This window comes from Triturus cristatus, chromosome 2_2 (assembly GCF_964204655.1).
Source record: "Triturus cristatus chromosome 2_2, aTriCri1.1, whole genome shotgun sequence".
NCBI classification, from domain to species: Eukaryota; Metazoa; Chordata; class Amphibia; order Caudata; family Salamandridae; genus Triturus; species Triturus cristatus.
The window spans coordinates 666,550,290-666,567,954 of NC_140582.1; the positions used below are offsets into that span (position 1 = coordinate 666,550,290).

At 39.9% G+C, this 17,665-nt stretch overlaps 1 protein-coding gene and 1 long non-coding RNA gene across 2 annotated transcripts in view; one reads left to right on the top strand and one right to left on the bottom strand.

Annotated features, from left to right (window-relative positions):
- The window catches only part of GPM6A (glycoprotein M6A), a 573,449-nt gene that overhangs the window by 175,037 nt on the left and 380,747 nt on the right, over positions 1-17,665 (bottom strand). The window lies entirely within an intron of this gene.
- Positions 13,386-17,665, top strand: part of LOC146862631 (uncharacterized) — a 147,086-nt gene continuing 142,806 nt past the window's right edge. Inside the window, exon 1 of the long non-coding RNA XR_014978160.1 lies at positions 13,386-13,501. This is a non-coding gene — a long non-coding RNA (uncharacterized LOC146862631). The remainder of the gene's footprint in view (positions 13,502-17,665) is intronic.

Here is a 17,665-nt window from a genome sequence, read left to right on the forward strand (position 1 = left end):
TGGATCCTCTCATCAAACCATTAAATGGAAAATATGCACATTGCAACAACTACTTAACCAAGTAAGTTAAAGCTAAATTTAACCTGCAAAAAAAGACTAACAAAACGACTAAATAAAGTATACATAAATGATTTCAAAATTGTTAACTCACCCAAATAGCTAGTAAAAATCAACCTAAAGACCTAAACTTCTACATGCTACCACCAAATTAACATTTAAAATCAAACTAAAGTTTTATTTTCATTGAACAGAAAAGAAAACACCTGCTCCACGTTAGAACACCCCACAGAAAAGCTGCAAAACCATCTAAAACATTAACAGAACATACATGTAAGTATACAAAATAGAAGTGAATGCCTAATTTTACATGTATATAACAAACATACAAACTTTAAATTATTCTATACATTTAAACTACTACATTACTTTCAGATTTAACGATTGAGTCCGCAAAGTACATTACCTCTCAGTAAGGAAAGCAGTTGATAAAACTACATGGGCTACTCCTACAGACAAGAATGTGCATCAACAGAAAATATGAACTGGTACTGGAAATGTAGCAAATATTATTCTAATGCATGCTATGAGAGGGCAACTACAAAAAATGATGTAATTTATGTATGAAAGCACAGCCACCCCCCACATGTGACAGAAATAGAAGGGAGATATTTCAAGACATAGGAGAAGTACGAACTTGTTCCCAGGAACTCACAACCAGATTCATTAAAGATATACTGCCTAAAGTCCCAAAACAGATGATAGGCCAACTACCACTTATTACCAATTTAAAAAGTTTAATTGTTTGAATTAAAAAAGCCACCAGCGATAGTCCTCCTGCTCCCAGAAGATATCAAGACATAGAAATAGCTGAACATTTAGGAATGACACATAATGAAGAACAATTTAATCACGAGTAATGTATCTTACTACAAACACAAAATAAAAAAATGGCAAACATATACAATTAAGCACACCACAATAAATTGCATACAAATGTACACTTACAAATGATATTACATACACCCACATTTTCTACATGGATATTGTTTACAAATATATTAAAAACAACACTAAAAACAGTATTTTATTCCTATTTACTATATTTCAGTAACCCCGATATTCTTAACACAATATTTTTTTTCTGATATTTTGTCTAAATGCCATGTAATTCAAACCCTGCTGACAATCATTTATCTTTTTGAGACAGGTGCATTGAGCACATGAGAGCAAAAGATAATAACCTAATACAGCACTAATTGGGAACAGGTCATGAAAATCACAGTGCTCATTCCACTGACAGCAGCTGTGACATTGAGACAGAAACTATGATACAGTCACCATTTTGGACACCAAATTTAAGAAAATGCTCAGTTGAACACATTTGTAACTTGATTTAACTCAAATATGAGAGAGCAAAGTGTCTCCATCCATGATCTGAAATTACTGAACACATCTATGATCAAGAACTGTCCATGATCTGGCACTCTTGTAATAAGAGGATGTGACAGTCAGACCCGATTAAAAAAATGCATGCCAGTGGGACACTGAAAAGGTAATATTCACACAGTTGTAATGGACACTGAATAACTTCAGGTCGAAATATGTGATGCTTCTTGATGAGGAAATCTCAAACTAGAACCCTTCTGTTTCCTGAACATAGCATGTTACAAGAAGGCTGAGGGCTAAGCACCTGATGTTGTCCCATGTTCAGTGGGAGACTCAATGTGAATCTTAGACTTAGTTCACAAATTTAACTTAGGGCTATGTCACACTACATCACTTAAACTGAAATCCTTTCATCCCTGTCCTTAACTAATCAAAGCTCTTTTCAAGGTCTTCTGCAGCAGATTTATGATTTGAGCAATACAACAAGCCAACCTCCTCCTAAGCTTATCTCCCCTCTATTAGTGTCTGCCTCAAGTCACTGTTTGTATATTTTTTACACACCACTAACATTGATATTTTGCCAATTCCATTAACTCTCAAGTTAATAGCAGACAATATTTCATTTTCTTTATACCATGGTTTTATTTGCTAAACAAATTAATAACAGAAAATTTTGAATTTTACCTATACCATGGTTTTATTTGCTACACAAAGGCTAGCTGACTGAAAATGTTTGAATACATTGACTGAAATTACACTTACTTGGACTCATTTCATACAGACCATCATCACAGAACACCCATACATGGAACATTCTGGAACACCCAAGGTAGTTGTTGTCAGAAATAAAAGAGAAGACACTTAATTAAAGTGAGGAATATTGTAAGAGTGGGCAGGGTGGACAAGAAATAAACAGACGAAAAGTGTTAGCATTTTAAGCAAAGTATTGGAGATCTTCCTCCTTGGGCTTATTTGCCATGTATTACTGCTCCAAATAGAATATAAGGACACCAAACTGGGAGTGACACCAGACTGCAGCATATATCTCAATAACACTGAGATAAAATACATACCCTAAGCAAACACAACTGACAAGCAAATCCATAGTCAAGACTCAGTCAAAAAATTATAGTCTCTAACTAAATGAAAGTATGCTGCAGCGAGGTGTAACAGAAGAAAAAAGACAGGCTGCCTAGGCAACAAAGCTGATACACAGTAAGGGAAATGAGGCATAATGATGGACCAACATTCATGGATGAAATAACAAACAACAATGAACCAAAACAACAACAATAATAGCAGAAGATAAGAAACAGTATTCAGTAACAAAGTATAGCACACCTAAAACATACACACCAGCATAACAAAATATCAAACAGAGCACAACACACCGGCACAAAACACATTACATTATCATTCGCAGAACAAAAATAAAACTGCAAAATAGCAACACCATATATCAACAAAGTACAACACAACACTGCAACGCATGCCATATCAATAATACTTTATCACTGTAAGAAATGGGGTTATTTGTTGTGCAGGAAGTGAGGCCTACACAAGTACTAGGTCCACAGTTTCCTGTTGTAGCATTTGGCGCCCTCAGGGTAGCGAAGCAGAACCTATGCTGGGGGAAGTGGTCTGGGTGTGGTATTCTGCTTTTTATGTATCTTCTTTCTGTGCCTTGTATTGCGCAATCTCCTTTTCTGAGGTTGCTAGGTTCTGTTCTATTGTGGAACTCTCCCCCTGGAAAGCTTTTGTCAGTTGGCTTGGACTGTTGGTGGTTGAGGTCCCTTGCATGAGATGTACTATAAACTTATGCTGTTTCCTCAACTACTTTTGGTCTTCTGCCTGCTATTTATCCTGAGGAGAACACCTCAATTTGGCGACGAGTGAACCTACTTTCATCAAACAGGGACCTCAACACACATCAGCTTAACTCTCCAACTCAGCCACTTCTGAAGATTTATTCCATGCTTGAAGATATAATGTTGCTTTTACCTTACATTTTTTGTGAGGCTAATCAGGTGTGCTGCCCTCAACTAACGTCTTCATTGCTTCATTCAACGTGAGGACCCTTCATAGAATACTTTTCAGCCTCTCTGCTCCTGCCTTTCTGAGCAGCGTGTTGGTGTACTGTACCCTGGAGTCTCACAATAGGGTTTGGTTTTCCTGTTTCTGGCACCTGCTCCGCTGGCTTCACAACACGCTGCCTTGCACCACTTTGGGCCTCCTTGCATCTGCCAGGCCTCGTCTGGAGGCCTACGTTTGTCTAACTTTTCCTGAAGGCCTACGTTTGCCTGACCTTGCCTGGAGACCTACGCTTGCCTGTCTCTGCCCGGGCCGGAGGCCTACATTTGCCTGACCTTGCCTGGAGGCCTACGCTTGTCTGTTTTGCCTGGAGGCCTGTCGGAGCAGGCCCATTTGTTAATTCTCCGCGCTTGCATGCACTTTTTATTTCATATTTTCACATCTGTGCTGATGCGCACAGCTTTATTATTTTCTTTATTTGTTTACTTCTGTTTCTCGCAAAGTACGTCAGGCTCGCATAATATTCTCCTCTTAATGTTGGGTTGAGGTCTGTTGTCTGACCTTGCCTGGTGGCTTGTTGGAACAAGCTCATTGCCTCATTGTCAGCGCCATTTAATTCTCCTACACCTGCGTACAGCTATAATCCTTTCTGTAAAGTTTATCATTGCTACTTCTGCACTGATGTGCACAGCTGCATTTGCACGCAGCTGTTATTTAATATTTCTACACCAGTGCTGATGTGCACAGCTTACTATTATCCCAACGCTGATGTGCACAGCTGCAATTCTTAATATTGACTTTATTATTGTTACCTTATGTGCACAGGTGCAATTTATTGTAGGTATTCATGTGCACAGCTGTCACACACAGCTGTTTGCTTAACCTTTGTCTCATTTATTTTCTTGTCTTTCTTAAATATTCACAATTGCTTACATCTGTGTGAAACTCTCTCCTTAATTTTTAAATGTGCAGAATGTCACTGCTGCTCCATTTATTTCTAGCTGCACCTGGTGATCCTTTAAGTTTGTGGATCAAATGGAAAAAAGTATTTGCCAATTATGCTAGGGTCTGTGGGAAAAGGAAATCCTCTTTGTTTATGCATTGTCTGGGCTCGGAGGATCAGGAAGTCTTTGAACATCTCCCTGATCTTCCGGACAGTTAAGCTGCTATTTTAAATGAATATGAAATATATGTTAGAAAGACGGACATACATTATCTTCCCAGAGTAAGTATAGTCTTTGAGCGTTATCATTTGGGGAAGAGTATGCAAAGACACGAGGAAACTGTAGAACAATATATTACCATTTTAAGAAAAGTAGGTTCTACTTGTTGTTTTGGTGCAACCTTGGAGGAGAGGTTGAGAGATCAACTTATGCTTGGATGTTCTATTGATAAAGCCAAAAAACGGTGCTGTTGAGAAAGATGAAAAATATGTTAAAGATGTTAAAGAGGTTAGTATCAAACCTCCCTCTAAGAGTAGATCTGATAGGCCTTTGGTTTCAGCCAACCTTCTAACAGGTTTTCACCTTTTAGTAACACTTTGTTTCAAGGTAAATGTTTTAGGTGTGGCAATCCTGGGCACATGGCCAACTTTAAAGACTGTCCTGGGTGGAAGGTTTCCCGTTCCAATTGTGGCAGGAAAGTCAATTGTCTCCATTGCTGTAGATCCAAGAGGGAGCAGCAGGAAGTTAGGGAAGTTGATGTTTAGGAGCAAGATGGTGAGGTTGTTGAGATTTGTCAAAATCGTTGATTCAAGGAAAGAGGGCCTTTTGAGAATGTATTGATAAATGATCAGTCTGTATAAATGCTATTTGACTCTGGTGCCAAAATCACACTTATTCTTAAGAGTTTTTATGATCAACAGCTAGGTAACAATGTCAAATTAGTCAAGCCAAACATCAAACCCAGAGGTTATGGAGGAGAAGTTATTGGTCTTTTGGGGTATTTCTGGGGCACTATTGATGTCAAAGGTAAGATTGTTCCTGGGAAAATGTATATCTCTATGAGAGGGGATTCTTTGATTAGTTAGTTCCACCAGCGGGATCTTTACGCTTACCTAGATCCAAATCAAACGCCCTCGGTGTGTTTGAGGAATATGGCAGCTGGTAAAGCTGTAAATGATGGGGCTGATGTCTGGATTGTGAAATATCCAGAAGTCGTTAGCAAGGAATTAGGCTGCCTCAAGAACTAAGTTCACCACACAAAGATCAAACCAGAAGCTGTACCCAAAGAAACAAAGGTCAGGGGTGTTCCTTTACTAGTGAAAGATAGCATGAAAAATGAATTAGATAAGCTTATCAAAAATGGAATCATTCAAGAGGTAGAGGCGACAGTGGATTTCTCCAGTCGTTATGGCTCGCATAGCCAATGGGGAGGCTAGATTATGCATAGATTTGAGGGAGTTGAATAAAGAAGTCATCGTGGACCATTATCCTCACCACAATATCCCAATATCACTGAAATGTTGGCCTCTTTGGCTGGAGCCAAAGACTTTTCCACATTGGACCTTTCATCAGCGTACCATCAGGTCAAGCTTCATCAAACTTCACAAGATCATACCACCTTCATCACGCCTTTTGGTACCTTCAAGTGTCTCAGGATGCCTTTTGGACTTATCTCAGCAGCCTCTGTTTTTCAGAGGGTGATAGAGTTCTCAGTTGTATTGCTGGGATCAAAGTATGATAAACAACAAAATGCCGATACTGATCTCTCTTTTATACCTTATTTAAATACGTCACAAAGAAACAAAACAAAGTGACCAATAAAATTATTTTCTTTTTCAATTGATGAATATATCAATGTTTATTTGAAGAACAAAATCAATTAATAACCTATTAAAAGATCCTTATAATCCTTTTACATATCACATAGCTCCCATATTTCATTAATAAACTAATCTCTCATACTAACACTCATATGTTGAACACATTTCCTAATTAGATTCACACTCAATATTCAAACTTGTACACATTAGATCTAACCGCCACACAACTGATCATTCATACACACCCTCATCAAATACTACAAAACAAATTTTATACATCACAATAGTTTAGGAAGACAATACTTGAAAGCAACAGGACCTAAGGTGAATACATTTCAAAAAGATTATCCACAACTCTAAATATTTCAAACATATAAAGAACACTCAAAAGGCCCGAGATCCAACAGGTCGACGCGTTTCGAACACCCCAATTTAATTATTGGTGCTCTCATTAGGACCGACAAAACTAACAAAACAAAACAAATCACAATCACTCTATGTACACCAATAATCCTCCAACCTTCTTTCCTCAATCCTCTCAAGAATCATGAGCTTACCTTGGCTTGTTTTTAATTAATAGATCAGCCGATCTATTTATCTGCAGAATGATTAGCACATTATCTGCAACAATAAATCAAATAACACCCACTGAGAAAACCTTCTCACATTTATATACAAAAAAGTCACCCATATGGTGAAACAAGATGTACTACAACAACGCAAAATAGCACTTACTTGTGACACATCTGCGCACTTTCTCTTACGGAGCCAGAGACCAAAAGATATATATAGAGCCAGCTTGCTCTCACAGTATAACAGCCGTCAACGGGCTTCCGATGACCAAGAGATTTATAAAGGCCACTTAGTTGGTTTAATGTAAAGGAATACACTCCTTCATATGCATATATCCAAAAAGATAAACTTACTTGAGACACTCCTTTTAAATTCGTCTACGACACTCTCTAAGTGCTCCCTTCAAAGGTGCATCGCTTCTTACTTGGACGTCCACTCTAGACCAAAAGCGGGGGGCACAAGAAAAACGCTATTAGTGTCCTGCTTAGCCAGATACTTTTCCGTAATGCGTGTCCGGGCTTCATAACAATGACACACCTCGTTTGGGCTTGAAGGTGAGCTCTTCGCGGTTTCGTGCTTTCGACATCCGACGGGCCGCCACCGGTGCTTACTTCCGTAGTAATGTCGTTTAGCCGTGGTTGAATTTTTTCTCTCGGTGTCACGTGATCGCCACGTCATTCCCGGGGCGCGTTCTGACGCCGAGCCTCATGGGAGGTGTAGTTGTAAATACATCTGAATAAACCTAACTACTTTAGGCCAAAGAGAATGCGACTAAGCATTATAAATAAAGCAGACAGACAGGGTTGTGGTGACGTTTCACTTTTAGTGTCCTATTCACGCACATTTTTTTGAATATGTGGAACCCTGATAGGGAGATTGTCTTTCTATTAGTTTGCTTCAACGAATGGCATAAGAAATGGGTGTTTGGCCAGAATTCACATTCTTCCGACAAGGCGGCGGGTTCTTAGCAGTCCCGTGATAACAGACTCCGTCCAGCCACTGCGAACCTTTCATTCCGTGGTAGTGTCGAATAATCGTAATTGCAATCGTTTGGTGCCATCACGTAATAGTCATGTTCTTGTTAAAGTGCAGTCTGGCACAGGATCTCATGGGGGATATAGTTGTGGATGTCTTCATCGAGGACTCAATAGGAACAACTGTTTAAAACAAAGGATCTTATGAAGATGGTAGAAGCACACTAATGCATTGTCAATGACACATACAGACATCTGTATGTCTGGACTACACTGTCAAGGTCTCTTTTGAGATATTATGAAGAACTTGAGTCCATTTTTGTTTTATAAGGAATTTGTCTTTCTAGTAATTGGACTCAATGGATGGCAAGAAAAAAATTGTGTGTCCAGCCAGTATTTTCATTATTTAAGCCACGCAAAAGCGAGTGGGTGCTGGAATGGTAATTAAAAAGATGCATCATGTGAATAGTGTGATCAGTGATGTTATCCTTATTTGTAAATCTCTGATAATTCATTTAATCCGTTTACTCCTGAATTGTATTTCACAATCAACAATGCTTCCCTGCGAGTCAATTTTAGTTCTAAATCACCGCCTCTGGTATCCAGTTCAACTTTTGAAATCACAGTCCATTTAAGATCCTTTTCGACATGGTTGTTTAACCTCCAGTGATTTACCAGGGGAGCTGTTTGGACATTTTTCCGAATTCGTGATTTATGTTGTGAGATCCTAACTTTTACTTCCTGCTTAGTTTTGCCAATTTACAGTTTCCTGCATGGACAAATGATTCCGTACACAACATTTTTTGATTTACAATTCGTGAAAGATTCATGTTTTCAATGAATGGAGTTATGTGAAAACAATGCTCCTTCTTGGGTGGATTCGCAGCAGGAACAGGTGCCACATTTGTGATGTCTAATTACCGGAGCCAGTTACCTAGGAAGTGTATACCCAGAATAGTCTCTGGGACCTGGGTGTGAGACAGTACGTAAGGACAGTGGTCCCAGAAAAAAGCAATTATTCATGAAAATCAAAAACAAATATTCAAAACATTGATAGTGCTAAGTGTTTTAATTCACACTAGGCATCATTCTCTTAATGTACATACTCATATCATTGTAAATAGCAATGTCCCTCAGAAGGAACATGGTGAGGGGGAAGGGAGGATAAGTGTATGTGTTTCGTGAGGATAGAGTAGTGATTAGGAAGGCAGTGTTATTCAAAAACAATACATCACTTTAAACACATGAGGCTAATACATCAAGCCTGAAAATTACAATCTTAGCAAAAATGTTAAGTAGCCATGTTCACAATAGTAACATGAATGAACAATCTGTTGTCATTTTTCATTCATGTTACTGTTGTGAACATGGCTACTTAACATTTTTGCTAAGATTGTAATTTTCAGGCTTGATGTATTAGCCTCATGTGTTTAAAGTGATGTATTGTTTTTGAATAACACTGCCCTCCTAATCACTACCCTATCCTCACGAAACACATACACCTATCCTCCCTTCCCCCTCACCATTTTCCTTCTGAGGGAGATTGCTATTTACAATGATATGAGTATGTACATTACGTTTAATGATGCCTAGTGTGAATTAAAACACTTAGCACTATCAATGTTTTGAATATTTGTTTTTTATTTTCATGAATAATTGCTATTTCTGGGACCACTGTCCTTACGTACTGTCTCACACCCAGGTCCCAGAGACTATTCTGGGTATACCCTTCCTAGGTAACTATCTTAGAGCAGGTGCATACCTGCGAGGTTTTTTACTTTTTGATTCAGTCAAAACATTTGTTAAAACATGGTGGTGAACTAAACCCTTTCATACACTGAAGAATATATCAATCAGCTCATACAGGACCCTACTAACAATTTCTTGTCTGCAACCACCCCCAATATTGATTTCACTCTTAATGATAAGGTAGCAAGGTTGGAACGTTTGGATAAAAAGCTGGTACGTACTCGCTTACACAGACACTTGCTGACTAAATATCTACAGGCTAACATCATCCCCGTGGGTCTACAAGTACGCAATGAACCAGCCATCCTTGTAGATTTGCCCAAGTTCAAGGAAGGCTTCAGCTACGTAGCTAACAACTGCTCCCGGCATTGGATGGTGCTGGGAATAGAAACAGCAGCCGAACAGGTACAGGCACTGCTTAGCCAGATCGCTGCACTCAGGATTGAGATAACTGGAGACTCAACACTTGCCAATGCTAAAGACGCTTTGGAACATCTTGGGAAGACGCTAAAAGAATTTGAGACCACAACTCAAACAAAGAAATTAGAAAAATTAGCTAAAGACATTCTCTATTACGAAACAAAGAACACCTACCCATACCTCCAAGAGGATTACTATAAACAAGACGCCCAAGGTTGCTTCAACCAAAGAGGACGTGGGGGATATCGTGGACGCAGGAATTTCACAACGTTTTCTGATTCCTCCTACAGCACGGACAGCGACAACAACCAGGAACAAGTGGGAATTCTGGATACCAAGATCAATGGTATCCAGCCCAAGGACCCTATCCAACACAGGCACCCTACCCTCCCCCGTTGCCTTTTTTAGGAGAAGGCCAATGGAGATCACCGAGCGGACGAGGTGGGAATTGGCCCAGAGAACAACCACGAGGACAGCAGATGACCAACAGCAGCTGGAACAGAGGCCGGGGCAATGTGCAGAAGCAAGTTCATTTCCAGCCAGGGAACCATGGAGAAATACACACCCGACGCAAGACTTACAGGTGGTGAAAAGAACACAAAATCCTATAGTCAACATCTCATCCTATACGCTGAAAGAAGAACAGTCCAGCGTTCTGAGCAAGGGCCTCTCTTTCGTACCAACCACATGCCCCAACGAATTTTCATTGAAGACTGAACTACATCGTTTTTTCAGGAAAATCCGCCTACGATATTTCTTTAAGCAGTCACCATCGTTTGGGGTTAACTCCCCAACTGGTCTAAGGATTCCCTCTACCTTTATACCACCATCAAGCCGTATGACTAACAAGATTCTAGCATACAAAAGCGTTGTCCTGCGAGATATATCTAAAATACTAAAAGGACCCAAACATACAAAATTTAATATCACCAAACTAGAAAAGGATGCACTGACATCCTTAAAAAACAACAAAGACATAGTGATCAAACCAGCCGACAAAGGCGGCGCCATAGTCCTGCAGAACGTTGCTGACTACAAAGCAGAAATCCTCAATCAACTACAGGACGGAGTGAGCTACATGAGAATACCTGCAGACCCCTCCCCGGATCTCTGCAAGGAAATTCTGGAAGTCACTACACATGCTATGGAAGATGGATATCTAACGAAACATGAGTTTCTGTATTTGAACCAAAAGCAACCACGCTTACCCACGCTTTAAACATTACCCAAGATACATAAGGACCCACTGAAACCACCCGGCCGTCCGATTGTCTCTGGCTGTGGATCAATGCTAGAGCCACTAAGCCGCTATATTGATTATTTCTTGAATCCTTTAGCTGAATCAACGCAGGCCTATCTCAGGATACTATGCAGACAATTAACCTTGTGGATGGTCGCCAGTTTGATATGCAAAGCCAACTCCTTGTGACCTGTGATGTGGTCTCTCTATATACCAGTATACCACAACTAACGGCTCTGGAAGTTATCCGTGACACGCTTGACCAACGTGATATACCAGTATACCACAACTAGCGGCTCTGGAAGTTATCTGTGACGCGCTTGACCAACGTGTAGCCCCGATGACAGTACCCACAGAGTTTATAATAGACCTTCTACGCATAGCTATGATGAAGAATTTCTTCTTTTTTGATGGCCACTTCTATTTTCAGACTAAAGGAGTAGCTATGGGGGCTGCCTTTGCCCCGGATCTGGCCATCATTTTCATGGACCATTTTGAGAGAGCCTTTATTTTTGAAGAGTCCAATCCATATTTTGAAAAAATATCTCTTTGGAAGCGTTACATCGACGATATATTCTTGAGCTGGACAGGTGACCTTACCACTCTGACGATGTTCCATACCTGGCTCAATGAGAGAAGTCCTGATATCAAATTCACGATCCATGCTTCAGAAAGTGAGATAGACTTTCGAGATCTAACCATAAAAGCTGAAGAGAATCAACTCTACACTACTCTTTATCGAAAGCCGGCCGAAAGGAACTCCCTCCTGAGATACAACAGTCAAAACCCTAGGGGCCTGAGGGACAACCTCCCCTATGGACAATTTTTATGTATCCGCAGGAACTGCTCAAAGAAAATTGATTATATGCAACAATCAGATGACCTACGTGAAAGATTGATGGAGCGAGGATACCCGAAAAGACTGACAAAAAGGGCCCAGAAAAGAGCATGGTACAGTAAAAGAGAAAACTTACTGACACCTAAGGACAGAAACCTAGGCTACCCTGATAGGATGACATGTGTTACGACTTTTTCCACTCAGAGTCATGCCATCAAGAAAATTATCAATAAGCACTGGGAACTCATATCTGATGACATAGAACAAGATGTTCCACCCATGCACTCTTTCAGGATGCCAAAAGTATCAAGGAGCATGTCGTGCGTTCCTTTTTAGAGACTCCTGAAATGCCCACCATCAGATCCATGTGGAATATTCCACCCATACAAGGCCATTTTAAATGTGGACAATGCAAAGCCTGTCCAACCACAGTCCAAACCAAAGAATTTATCTACAAAAACCATGTGATTCCACTAACCATCTTCTCTAGTTGCAACACAAACAATGTCATTTACGCAATTCTCTGTCCTTGTGATTTGATCTATATAGGTCAAACACAACAGAAGGTGAAAGCTAGGGTGCTACAGCATTGTAGTCGGATAAGGTGTGGCACACCAGCTGCACCCCTAGTGGAACACTTTGCCGCAATGAATCATAAACCTGACGAAATACGTTGGCTAGTAATAGAGAAAGCCTCCCTAGGACCCAGGGGAGGTAACATTGGAACCATCCTCAACCTCAGAGAATGCAAATGGATGTCCCACCTAGACTCCATTAGAAATGGGCTGAACAAATCTGATATAAGCCACACTCAATTTGCTTGCTTGACACTTGATTAACTTTCGTTTTTCTTTCTTGTGAACTGATGTTAACTACAACTTTGATTTATATTAGCATTCTAAATTCTACACATACCACGATAATGCTGTGCCTTGCTGAATACACTGTCCCTTTGTTATCTGTCATTTTCTTTGCATATGGATTGTTGTAACTTAACACAGCCATAGATGCGTCAATATTTGCACACATCTTCAGTAGACATTTTATGTTATACTTCCACATTTTAAAGTACATTTGTGTGATTCAGAATACCATTTATGCTACACTTTACTTCACTGTACCATATGTTATCAATATCGCCACTGTTCTACGATGATTATGCCATGCTTTCAATAATTGTTGTTCACTCTTACAATTAGGATCGTATCAGACAACTATAATGTTATTTTCTTTGCGAGTGGACCAATGCCTGTTAGGTTCAAATAGTGATGACTTTGTTTAGACTCAGGAATACGTATCGTAACATTACACACTATTTGGGGTCTTTTTTCTTTTTCCTCAGAGGCCCTATTCTTTCTACCCAACACGGTAGTCTCTTTTCTATGTCCTCACCCGTCATTGACGAGTTGACAGGCATCCAGCGCCTGCGCGCACTATGTTAAAATGCCCGGGTTGCATGAAGCTATCGCTCATCTTTCCGATTCGCTTCAATCGAACTGCCCGACTCTGAGACAACTTCCAAATAGGTAAGTCTCTAGGTGGATTCCATTCCTACTGTTTCTAATTGAAATCCATTTCACTTCGGAATTCCTTATTTTCCTTTACGATCCTTTTATCAGCCTAATCTTCACGGATTCATTTTCCGAACCAGTGGAGGTAACTTTGTTTTCTTTCCCTGCTCCACGTATGTAATAAGACCTTAGGCTTTACTTGTCCTATTTCACACGCATGCTCTTTCTCAGCGTTGTAATTCACCATTTATCTAGTGTGACCACCCCACTTGATCCGTCTCCTCATTAATTCTTTAACCCCACGGCGATGCTTTTCCGCGGCTAAACACGCACTCTGTTTAATAATACTTTAATTACCGGTACTCTATCACACAACGGGTCTCTGCGCGTCACGCACACAATGCTTTAGTAATCCTGCAATCACTATTATTCTATTTATACCCGCGATGGGTGTCCGCGCTTAACACACAATCTACTCTATCCCGCAATCTCATTAGTTTTTAATATTGACAATTTGTTATATATTAATACCCACTACGTTTTACAACTATTTAGTTGTTTTTATTCCTCGATGTATGGTCAGACAGTACTAACTAGACACTTACTGGTTAAGTACCTTCCTTCCAATCAACTTCGCTCAAAAGGTCCTTCTGTTTAAACTAACCACTACGGTGTTCTGTACAATCAAACAGTTTTCTAAACGACAGTGAGCTCTTTTATATATATTCTTCCCTGTACTACTAAGATCTTTTGCACACTATTTGTTTTAGGTGCTGTGGTTTTCCCTCCGCCTAAAGAGCCTACGGGCCCATCCTAGCCACTAGCCACTGCGCAGAGGCTCTTTCGGTAATAATGAGAGACATGTACACGATATAATCCCTCTCTACCAACCATGTCCCAATGCCTTTAGCTAAATATATTGTTTCATTCTTCCCTAGATCGCGCTCTCCCCCACCCCCTGCACCCAGTCCTAATGAAGACCCCATTGTAAGGAATCAAACTGCCTACATTTCCTTAAGGGTCGAAACGCCGACACTTTAACCTTGAGCCAGTACAAGACAACAGATTTTTCATTCATGTTTCTGTTGTGAACATGGCTACTTAACATTTTTGCTAAGATTGTAATTTTCAGGCTTGATGTATTAGCCTCATGTGTTTAAAGTGATGTATTGTTTTTGAATAACACTGCCTTCCTAATCACTACCCTATCCTCACGAAACACATACACCTATCCTCCCTTCCCCCTCACCATGTTCCTTCTGAGGGACATTGCTATTTACAATGATATGAGTATGTACATTAAGAAAATGATGCCTCGTGTGAATTAAAACACTTAGCACTATCAATGTTTTGAATATTTGTTTTTGCTTTTCATGAATAATTGCTATTTTCTGGGACCACTGTCCTTACGTACAATTACCGGAGTCAGACCTACATAATCACGTATTGTCTTTGGTTTTGGTTGGGAGATTGCTGCTCTTACAATTTGATTTGCAATACTCCTATCTTTTTTGAAGGCAAAGAGTGGTTTTAAAGCCAAGGACTGATCAACTCCTTTAATTATATGCCAATTCTGATGGATAACTTTTTTTAGAGGATTGGAACTAGGGCAGAAAGTTGACACACAAACTATTCTGTCCACCGGTGTTTTCTCTCTTCTTTCTAGTAGTACCTCTTGTGGGGTAAACCACGCTCTCTTCATTGCTCTTTTCAATAGCTTTTTAGGGTAACCTCGGTTCATCAAGTCATCTAGCAACTTGGTGGCATGGAAAGTATATTCATCTTTATAGGTACAGTTCCTTTTAATCCTTAAAAATTGACCATAGGCAAGTTGTCTTTTAGACTTTTGGGGTGATTACTTTAAAAATGTAGGGCTTTATTCCTATCTGTGGCTTTTTTTTAACAATGTTGTAACTAATCTACCTTCTTCTGCATATACCTCCACGTCAAGAAAAGGCATTTTTGTTTTGGAACAATTAAGGCTAAACTCGATATCTGCAAACCTATTGTTCAACCATTCATGAAATGTAATGAGATCTTCAGCAGGACCTGTCCTAGCCATGAAAATGTCATCAATGAATTGTACCCAACTCCCAATAAATTGGGAGAAGAGATTGTTGTTGTACACTAATTGTTCCTCGTATTTTGCCATGAAGAGAACAGCTAGCTCTGGGGCGAATGGACACCCCATCGCTACTCCTTTCACTTGAAAGTAGAAGTCGCCATTGAAATTGAAAAAGTTTTTTTTTGTGCAAAACTGGCTAGTTGTATTATAAAATCTGTTGGGACTTGGGTCGGTTTTTCTCTACCACTCAGAAATGCGTTGATTACTGCTAATCCTTCATCATGAGGGATTTGCGTGTATAAAGAAACCACATCTAGTGTGACCAAGTGGTGGTTTCCTTGAACAAATTGTATAGACTCAAAGTATAGCAAGACAACATTCTTATTCATGGTGTTAAGCCACAGGCAGGCAGCATTTCCTAGGGTGAGCGAGATGCTTTGCCGAATGTGTGACTATAAGTGCTCCTCCCTAATGGGGTCCGATTAGACAACCTAATAAATTGTTAATTAAGAAACACAAATCCATTCTGTTAAGACAAATTACCAAGTAGGTAAAGAATGAATGTATTACACAGTGTTTACATATTAATTCAGAATACCTATTAGGATGAAAGGCACTAGGCTAAAGTCAGAGTGGTAATAGGGATCAACATGATAGGCCTTGAAGAGAAGCTTTGGGGTAGGCTTCGAAACATGTCGACCAGCGAGGAAACTTCTCATTAAAGCACTTTTCCTCCTTACTTCCCATTTTTATTAATACCAGCTAGGGGGAGCATTGAAGTTTAGTTTCTCCACATAGCCAGGTATTTTTTAATTCACTCACTTCTGATCCATTCTTGCACCAAACACATTACGACACTTCACTTAAAAGTGCTCCCACGTATCCGTCGGTTGTAGCACGCCCCATCAAGCAGCGGGGCGGGAAGAACCCGATGATGAAGCATGCCACCAAGGGACCTTTTGGTTGGTGAGGGTTATTTTAGAAAACCTATTGTTTCTCCCATGCTAGAAACCAAACGGTTCGCTTTGTTTTAGTCACTTTTTGGAAGATTAGCACTACATTTTGTAACTCAGAGTGGACTCTTTTTGTTTTTTCATAGTTCATAGAGGAGGTAGAGTGCATGACTGATCATACCTCCTCACTCCCCTTTATTTTTTTGGGGGTTAACCTTGAAGAACATGATGAAAAGGTAACTCTGGTTTTAGAAAGGCTCTTTTCTGCTGGTCTCACTCTGAAGTCTGAAAAATGCAAATTTAATGTTGGGGAAATTGAGTACCTGGGTCATTTAATTTCTGGTTCTGGTATTAAACCCAAACCCTCTTTGGTACAATCCATTTCTAACTTGGAATACCCTAAGGACAAAGAGGAATTAGTAACGTTCCTGGGTATGGCAGAAGTTTATAATAAGTTTGTTTCCCATTTTTCACAAAAAACTGAAGTTTTGCGTAGCTTGCTAAAACAAGGCTGTGAGTTTATGTGGAGTCATGCCTTTAGTGAAGAGCTTGATGTCATCAAACAGTGTTTGAATGATGCCCCTTCCTTATCTAGCTTTGATCCCTTGTTAGAGTCATATCTCATGACGGATGCTAGTTCAAAAGGTTTGGGTGCTGTTTTAGTGCAGAAAGCTGGTGCTTCTGAAAAGACCATTCTTTTCATTTCCAGACCCTTGAGAGGTGCCGAGTGTAATTAATCAGTCGTGGAGAAAGAAGTTCTGGGAGTCTACTGGGCCATTCGCAAGCTAAAGAAGTTTTTGTGGAGAAAATCGTTTCATGTTGTTTCTGGTCACAAACCTCTTAGAGGTGTTTTCTGCACAAAAGGGGTTGACTTTGTTCGCACAGGATTAGGAAGTGGGTTGTTGACTTGCAAGAGTTTCAATTTGATGTTTCTTATCTTCCCGGCTCTAAAAACATTTTGGCAGACTGTCTCTCCAGGCTTTGTAGTCAAAATTATATTGCTGATGTGCCAGAGGAGTCTGAGTTCTTTTCTGGCGAGGAGTTTGAAGAAGATCACTGAGTGTGGAGAGAAAATGTTAATCAGGATAATGTCTTGATACTTGTGTTGGTGAATGTTCGTGATGGCTGGGGCAACAAACATGACAGTGATGAAAACCGTAA